This window comes from Kryptolebias marmoratus, linkage group LG1 (assembly GCF_001649575.2).
Source record: "Kryptolebias marmoratus isolate JLee-2015 linkage group LG1, ASM164957v2, whole genome shotgun sequence".
In the NCBI taxonomy this organism is placed as follows: domain Eukaryota; kingdom Metazoa; phylum Chordata; class Actinopteri; order Cyprinodontiformes; family Rivulidae; genus Kryptolebias; species Kryptolebias marmoratus.
The window spans coordinates 1,083,313-1,092,845 of record NC_051430.1 but is presented as its reverse complement, the minus strand read 5'-3'; the positions used below and the strand labels follow the sequence as shown (position 1 = coordinate 1,092,845).

The 9,533-nt window shown below is 41.9% G+C and overlaps 1 pseudogene; it reads left to right on the top strand.

The window, feature by feature from the left end:
* Positions 1-638: 638 nt before the first annotated feature.
* LOC119617546 lies at positions 639-5,535 on the top strand (annotated as a pseudogene).
* The last annotated feature ends 3,998 nt before the right edge of the window (positions 5,536-9,533 follow it).

Here is a 9,533-nt window from a genome sequence, read left to right as displayed (position 1 = left end):
TTGCTCTCATCCTGGAGCCTGTACTGATTCAGTGAGGGCTGGGGTTTTTGGGGCGGCTGGAGATCTCTGTCAGCATCATTGGGGGGCTGCCTGCGGGTTGCTGCCCCCTTGGTGTGGGATTGTTCTTGTGGAGAGATGAGCTTTGTGATGTGACCGGGTACATATTTAATCTTAGCTTGAGCTTAGGGAAAGTTCCACAGTTGTGGAAGGCATCTTGTGTGGTACCAGTGCCAAAGACCCCACACCCAAAATACATCAATAGCTGCAGGCCGGTGGCACTGACATCTCACCTGATGAAGACCTTGGAGAGATTGCTTCTTGCCTACCTCTGGCTCCTGGTGAGTCCATCTATGGACCCACTTCAGTTTGCCTATCAACCTGGCATTGGAGTGGAGGATGCCATTAACCACCTTCTACACAGCTCTCTTTCTCATCTGGAGAATACTGGGAGCACAGTGAGAATCATGTTTTTTGATTTCTCAAGTGCTTTCAATACCATCCAACCCATGATATTGAAGGGCAAGCTGGAGTACACAGGTCAGGATCATCACCTCATCACCTGGATCCTGGATTACCTCACAAAATGACCACAGTATGTGAGGATTCAGGGCTGTCACTCAGACAAGGTTGTCTGCAGCATGGGGGCTCCACAAGGAACAGTCTTTGCCCCCTTCCTCTTCACCCTCTACACTTCTGACTTGAAGTACAGCTCTGCCAGTTGTCATTTGCAGAAGTTCTCGGATTACTCGGCTACCATCGGCCTCAATAAGGATGGAGATGATGGGAAGTACAGAGAACTGATTCAGAACTTTGTGGAATGATGCCTGAAAAAATGTCTGCAGATAACCACAGGAAAAACAAAATAACTTGTGGTGTATTTCCCAGCAGAGCACTGAAAGGGCGAGTGCTCCGCTGGGCTCAGGCGTTTTTTGTCACTCACCCGATCGACACATTAATTTTTTCGCACTTCATTCAGGGGTTTCAGCAAGTGTTCGACCATCCTCTACAACGGGAGGAGGCCGCTAAGCGACTACTCACTCTACGTCAGGGACGCAGGTCAGTGGCAGAACATTCCGTGGATTTTCGGATTACTGCAGAGGAGGCAGTCTGGGACGAACTGGCGTTGAGAGGTATTTTCACCGGTTCATTATCCAAAACAATAAAAGATCAACTTGCAGCTAGAAACGAACCTGGTAGCCTGGACGAGCTAATTGCCTTAGCAAAAAGGATTGATAATCACCTCCGGGAACGGCAGCGAGAGAGAAACTTAGTTTCCCAGGATGCTCAGGGTCCCGGCCTTATTTTTAGGGCTGAAGGAGCTGCTAGTTCTCAGGCACCGGTAGTGGAGCCTGAACCCATGCAGGTGGGCCGCACTCATCTTTCCGCGGAGGAGAGACAGAGACGTTTTTGTGCTAAAGAATGTATATACTGTGGGAATAAGGGACATTTTGTGGCCAACTGCCCGGTTCGGGGAAATGGTTCTGCCCGTCAGTAAAAGGGGAAGATCTGCCGGGTCCATTGAAATTTTCCCCCACATCTCTACTTTCTCTTCCAGCAAATATCATCACGGAACAGACCTCCTTACCTATTGCTGCCATGGTGGATTCTGGCTCCGAATTAAACCTCATCTCTCAGAACCTAGTGGATCAACTGAACATTCCGGTTTCTCCCTTGGATTCCGCTCGCACAGTAACTGGACTAACAGGACAATCTATTTTGCAGATAACTCATCGTGTCACTAACTTACAAGTCTTGGTGTCCGGTAACCATCATAAGTCTGGTGAGTTTTTTGTGTTCTCTGCTTCGTCTCCGCAACTCATTTTTGGTTTTCCCTGGCTGCAAAGACACAATCCTATACTCAATTGGGCTGAGAGACGAGTAGAGTCCTGGAGTAATTTTTGTTTAATGCACTGTTTGAGATCGGCTGGTGCTCGGTCTGTTGGGGAGGTTGAGGAGTCGGTGGAGGACATAGATTTGTCCAGTGTTCCTCAAACTTACCACGACCTGGCACCAGTTTTCAGTAAACGCAAGGCTCTCTCTCTTCCCCCGCACAGACCTTATGACTGTGCGATTGAGTTGCTTCCCGGGGCTCCTTTTCCCTCTAGTCGGTTGTACCATCTGTCTGGGCCTGAAACTGAGGCAATGAGAAGTTACATTAACGACTCATTAGCTTCGGGTATTATCCGGCCTTCTACCTCCCCTCTGGGAGCAGGGTTTTTCTTCGTTGAGAAGAAAGACAAATCTCTCAGACCTTGCATAGATTTTCGGGGGTTAAACCAAATTACTGTTAAAAACAAATATCCTCTTCCGTTAATTGACTCTGTGCATGATAGATTACATTCTGCGACCATATTTTCAAAATTGGATCTACGCAACGCGTATCATTTGGTAAGAATAAGGGAGGGGGATGAGTGGAAGACTGCATTTAAGACACCAATAGGTCACTTTGAATACCTGGTGATGCCGTTTGGTCTCACCAACGCCCCGGCCGTCTTCCAAGCTCTGATTAATGGCGTTTTGCGAGATTTTCTCAACATCTTTGTTTTTGTATATCTAGACGATATACTAATCTTTTTGTGCGATCTGGAGACTCATGAAACTCACGTCAGGGCCGTATTACAGAGACTTTATGAAAACAAACTGTTCGTGAAGGCAGAGAAGTGTGCGTTTCATGTTTACACTGTCTCGTTTTTGGGATTCATTTTTAAAAGAGGACAATTTCGCACTGATCTGGAAAAGGTCAGAGCAGTCACTGAATGGCCCATCCCTTCCAACCGTAGGGAACTCCAACGTTTATCAATATCATTAATACTTACCTGCCCATTCCCAGAGAAGCCTCAGACTCACAAAGTCCTCTGTTTTCAGGTCCTGGCTCCCGTTCATCTTCGCTGTTCACTGTAAATGAATGCACTTCTTGTTACATTGGTCTCCCGTGTCTGTCTGACGCCGAACTGCTCACTTAGAAAGGTTTCGAATCCTGACAGAATGCTCCAGCCAGACCAAAATTCTAAGAGCAGTTCCGGTGGCGGACAGACCGCGGACACGCTAGTACACCACGAACATCGCCTAGATCAGTATGAAGCCCTGATTCAACAGCTTTATCAGGTTCAACAGGATACTTGTGCCACATTAAATCAGGTTTCGCATCGGATAGTTGCTCTGGACAACCATTTGGGTACTCTATTTCCTACAATTCCCGCTACTCCATCAGTTGTTACCACGCCCCGTCCTGCCTCTTTGCCTCCGGTCCGTGGCCCAGAAGTAAAACCGTCAGAGGTGTTTGAAGGTGACATCGATCGTTGCGGAGGTTTCCTCCTGCAATGCAATTTGGCTTTTGCTCGCTCTTTGTCGCTTTTTCCCTCACATGCCTCCAAGATAATATTTTTATCATGATAAACAGAAACAATGAAAAAAAATGGTTACATTTTTTCCTAAATAAACAAAGTGCAAAAAACTATGAGTAAAATCTTTTGGAGGTAGAGTTAAGAAACTACAATGCAAAAACAAAATAAACTTTCTTCCCTTTAGTGCACTTTAAGGGTTTTTCTTTAAGTTCTCTAAACTACAACAGAGAGCTGTTTCCTCATCGCAAACCACCAGGCAAGATCAGGTTGATGTCACTAACTCTAACATTTAGGACCAGTGGGTTAAAAATTTGTCAGACAGATCCCTGACACAGCCAAAGAAGGACATGCTGGCAAAAGGACTTAATTTTGCCATCTCTCCACAAGAAATACCTGTTCTGGAACTCATCACTGTCACTGCTATTAGGAACAACAACTTAATGGAAACGGAGGCAGAAGAACTCAGACTAAAAATAACAACAACCCTCTCCAGTGCCATGCCACCTCCTTCAAACCTCTCACTACAGGAAAGAAAAGCTGCAACATCACTCAGCCGGGACCAGAACATCACCATTTTACCAGCTGACAAAGGAATATGCACAGTAGTCCTCAACACTTCTAAGTACCAGGAAAAAATATTAACATTACTGAGTGACAGCACCACCTATGAGACCCTGAAGAGGGATTCAACCAGCTCTTACGAAAAGAAGGTCACAGATTACCTGCGGAAACTGGAAAAGGACAAAACTATCAATCGATCTTTGTACTACAGGTTATACCCAGGGGAAGCCACTCCCTGCCTGTATGGACTCCCCAAAATACACAAGGAAGAAACACCTCTCAGACCCATTGTCAGCAGCATGAACTCAGTGACATACAACATTGCAAAACATCTGACTGGTATTTTAGCTCCTCTTGTTGGAAACACACCACATCACATAAAGAACTGTGCTGATTTTGCCAACAAAATTCAACATTTTAAGCTAGCTCCAGGAGAAACTCTGGTATCATTTGATGTTACTTCTCTTTTCACTTGCATACCTACATCAGAAGCAGTGGAAACCATCAGAAAACAACTCCTACAAGACCATGATTTGAACAACAGGACCCACTTCACTCAAGATCAGATTTGCACCCTGCTGGACCTCTGCCTGTCCACAACTTATTTCAAGTATAATGACAGTTTTTACAGACATAAGTATGGTTGAGCCATGGGATCTCCAGTTTCACTGATTTTGGCTAATCTCTACATGGAGGAAGTGGAAAAGAGAGCCCTGAACTCATTTGAGGGAGCTACACCAAGCCATTGGTTCAGATATGTGGACAATACCTGGGTAAAAATTCAAGCAAAAGAAGTTGAACCCTTTCACCAGGCACATCAACTCGGTCGACAACAACATCAAGTTTACCAGAGAAGATGCTTACGACAATAAGCTGCCTTTTTTGGTCTGTCTGGTTCACATGGTAAGAGAAGACAGTCTCAACATTGAAGTCTACAGGAAACCAACCCACACAGATCAGTACCTTCTGTTTGACTCCCACAACCCTCTGGAACAAACTCTCTGATATCAGAACTCTACAGCATCGGGCTGAACATGTCCCCACAAAGACAGAAGGGAAGGAAAAGGAACAGAAGCACATCAAAAAAGCTCTCCAAACATGTGGGTATCCCAATTAGGCTTTTGTCAAGTCAGATAGGAAATCCACTAAACACACCACTGAACAGAACAAGGAGAGGAATAGAGGAAAAAACATTGTCATTCCTTACGTTGCTGGAGTATCCTAGAAACTCAGAAGGATTTTCTCCAAACACAACATCCCAGTATATTTCAAAATCAACAAGACTCTCAGGCAGAGGTTGGTCCACCTTAAGGACAAAACACCCAAACCCTAACTGAGCGGAGTGGTGTATGCAGTTCAGTGCAGCGAAGAATGTTCAGACCTCTATATTGGAGAGACCAAACAACCTCTCCACAGACGCATGGCTCAACACAGGAGAGCCACCTCTTCTGGACAGGACTCAGCAGTTCACCTACACCTCAAAGATAAGGGGCACTCCTTTGAGGATGTTCATATTTTGGACCAAGAAGACAGATGGTTTGAGAGGGGGGTACAGGAAGCCATCTATGTCAAAAAGGAGAAAACAACTTGAAACAGAGGATGAGGTCTCAGATTCCAGCTTTCAAAAACATATAATGGAGCTTTAAGCCTGATCCCCAGTCAGTTTCACTCCAATCAACACCTGCACTCATGTGACAAGAGGTTGAGTGTCAGTGAGTCAGACAAACAAGGACCCTAACGAGCCTCTATTGTTAGAAGAGTGAGAACAATTTGCAAGCAATCCAGTTTACATCATATCTCAGCTTTAAAAGCTCAACTCCACACTCTCTATTTCTGAATTGAGAAAGCTCATTGGATGAGAAGCGAAACATATTCAACTACAGAGTAGAAGTCCAGTTGTTTTTGTTTTTTAACCTTTTTTGACATTTTTCTTTAGACAAGTTAGTGGGCGGGGCTTGCTGAAGCTGCCTGGCTCCACTGAGTCACGTGATGGTGCAAGGCTAGACAAGACATGTTGGGGAGGGGTTGAAAAGAGAGAGAGAAAATCAACCAGACCTGGCTGGCTGTCGCCTCTTTTAACAAAACTGATTCTGAAAGAGGGATTCTGAAACTAATGTCTCGTCCTTACCACGCTAATATCAATCCAATATCAATACTGACTTGGTATTGATATCATCGATACTTTGGATCGAATCGCCCAGCTCTAGTAGTTTCAGGCAGTTCAGTCTTTGGAGTTCATCGTTGCCTGTGCAATCTTGCCCACCACACTGACTAGGGATGTGTTCTGTTTTATTTACTACCATCTAAAGAGATTTCACGGTCACAAGCTTCAAGAGCATCAGCTGGTAGCGGCTGGATATGAAGTTTGCAATGGACCCCGTTCCGCTCCTCTTTCCTATTTATCCTCTCTAAAGCTGTTACTGAGTATGTGGTGTTTGACTGCTTTCACTTTCCTAGATGAGAAGCTGAAATGTGGATGGATAGACAATACAAATGTAGATTAAATACAATAAATTAACAGAATGTATTCGTTAACATTTTCACTCACACTGTAAGTACTTTTAAGAGCGAGTCGTACAATAATACTTACGTAGGAGTGTCATTATTTCAACTATTGGTATTAAAAATGTATACATTGTGCACAATTTAGGTTCTTAGCAGGAAGAAAAATGTATTAAAGTTCACAGTCAAGAAAGGAAGGGGTTTGTGGAATCATTTAAAAATTAAAATTTGCACATTCAGTGATTTAGAATTATAAAGTTCTATCTCTTATCCAGCAAAAAACAAGTAGGTTGTTTTATTTTATACATGAATTTATGGCCAAATCGAAGTGAAAGGTAACACAATATACCCCAAAATGTCTACAGTGACAATATAGACATAAACCATGAACCTAAACACACATAAAACCCTAAAAATAATGTGTTATGACAGTTATTGTACCATCTTACCGGTTATACCAGACTGCCGCATTGAACTGGACGTAACTGATGTCACGGGGGACACTGCTACCGGTATGAAAGCAGGGGGTGGTGATAATGAACTCTATGGGAGAGGTCGCTAGTGTTGCTTCTTGCGTGGATGGCCATGTGGGTTTCAGATTACCGTCAGGGGAGTTTAGCTAGTCCACGGAGCATGAGTCTCAATTGTGGACAGGTGTTCTAAACAAAAATGCGCAGAAGTTCAGGCCTAACTTAAAATTGAAAAAAAAACTGAACTAAGTTGAAATAAGCGCAATAATAAACAAACCATTACAATACATTAATTGATATGCTGATGTGGTGCATAGGCCATGTTAACATAATAGTTTATGTAAATTTAAATTGTTTTGTGTTTTCCGTGCTCTTTCTTTACCTGTTGTGTTTTTGTGGTTAAAGCACAAAGATTAGTTAATTTTGTTTGAAAAGATAAAAATAGCTTGTTACTCATCACCAGTCACTGTCTGACAACTGTGTCAGTAATTCGCCAGTAGGGGTCAGTATCACTCCACCAATTACGAAGAGATGGCGGGAGAAACATTGCGTTATTAGACAGAGATAACTGTCTCTGAAATGGATGCATATGATCGCTATGTAGCAACTGTACCTCTAAAGGGAGCTATTTTGTGTTGCAGATCTTGAATTAAATGTTGCAAAATCATCAACCCACTCTCTTTTCATTGTTTACACCGTACCACTGACTTTACATTTACCTCTATGAAGCTAATTTATTAAATAAGATACAAACCCCAAACACAATTGAAGTGTAGAATTAGCCTGGTAGTTACTAAGCCTTACTAGCTAGTTTGTATTATTATTGGCTGCATACAAGAAACCCCTTTCTATTCTTGTTCAAAGTGTGCTGTACAACAACAGGATAGGCTTTATAAAACTCACCATATATTTATACTGGAATGATTGCAACAAACTGTGATGGACTTGCGACTTATCCAGGGTGTCCCCTGTCTCTTGCATGGTGACTGTTGGAGATAACCACAAGTTCCCCATGACCCAGAAAGGAGAAGTGGGTAAAGAAAATGAGTGGATGAAAATTGCGACAAAGTAAAGATCCAATACAATATGCTGGCTTCCTTGGGCAGATAATTTTTACTAATTGCCTTTCTAATGTTTTATAGTGTATCAAGTAGAGTAAATTGGATCTATATAAATAAACTGAATTGAAGTTTTTAATTATTATGCTAAGGCTGATTAGCTGTAATTGCCATCTTTAATTCAAACAACTCTAAAAAGCAATCAGCTGTAAATGTACATCCAATGACTACTTTTGATAGTTTCATTAAAATCCCTTGAATTGTTCTTGAGAAATTTTGCTGGACAGACGGACAAATGAGCAATACACAGACACAGGCCATTACATTATCACTTGCCTTTCATGGCGGCAGGGGATAAAAATCTGTAATACAGCAAAGACCTGGGAAATGCATCATCCTTTAGTTGATTTTTTAGAGTATGCCATGTTTTCAGCTAATACTTTCTTTGAGAATAACCTTGTTGGTGCTAAAATACTATGTTTTTGGCCGTCAAATTGTGTTTTCTTTGGTATTTTTCATAAATTCAAATACTAGCTGCTAGTAACAAAGTCTCACATACCACATATAAAAAAAAATTAATTGGTTTTTTATTACATGAAGACACAATACCAGGTAATCCTTAGAGCACAGGTCCCCAATCCCCGGGCCACAGACCGGTATCGGTCCATGGGTCATTTGGTACCGGTGTTCTGATGATCTGTTCTACTTCGTCAGATTTTCCTACCGTAGCACGGCTAGATGGCTATGTCTAACTATCAGTGCTACCCGTCAAAAACTGCAACTGTCATGTTTACAAACTGAGAACTATAGCGGTCTGTGTCTGTGAATCGGATAACATTCTTTGAAGTGGAAATGTAAAAGTCATGCTTAGCATAGCATTGGAACAATTTATATCCACAATGAAAACCTTTCTAAAACCACAAAAATCACTTCCTTTATCAGAATATCCTACCTGTTTAAAATAAAAAGCTATCACAGATGTATGCACTAATCCCTTTATTACAATATCCTACCTTTACAAAATTTAGCAGTATTGTTCATGTTGTACTAAAATCCTTAATCGGCATATCCCACTTGTATGCATGGTAGCGCATTCCATTTCATCAAATCCCTTCATTTTATTAATCTATCTTCATAAAATATAGTGGTAGCATTTGTTGATGCACTTAATCATTTCATCAGAATACCCAACTTTAATAAAATACTTAGGTAGCACATTTTGTTGTACTAAAATCCCATTATTTGAGTTTCCTACCTTTTATGAAATACAGCAGTAGCACATGTTGGTGTCCTAAAACCCTTCATCAGAATATCCTACCTGTTCAATATAAGTGGGTAGCATAAATAGATGCACTAAAACCCTTTATGAAAATATCTTTTCATTATTAAATTCAGAAGTAGCACACAAAGATGCACTTAATTTCTTCATAACAATACCCTACCTTAAAAAAAACAATAAGGTAGGCTATTCTGTTGCACCAAGTGTCTTCATTTGAGTATTCTACATTTATAAAATGTAGTGGTAGCACACGTTGGTGTCCTAAAACCCTCTAACTTGAAAAAAGACAGAATGATGAACCAGTAATTTACTGTTTTTT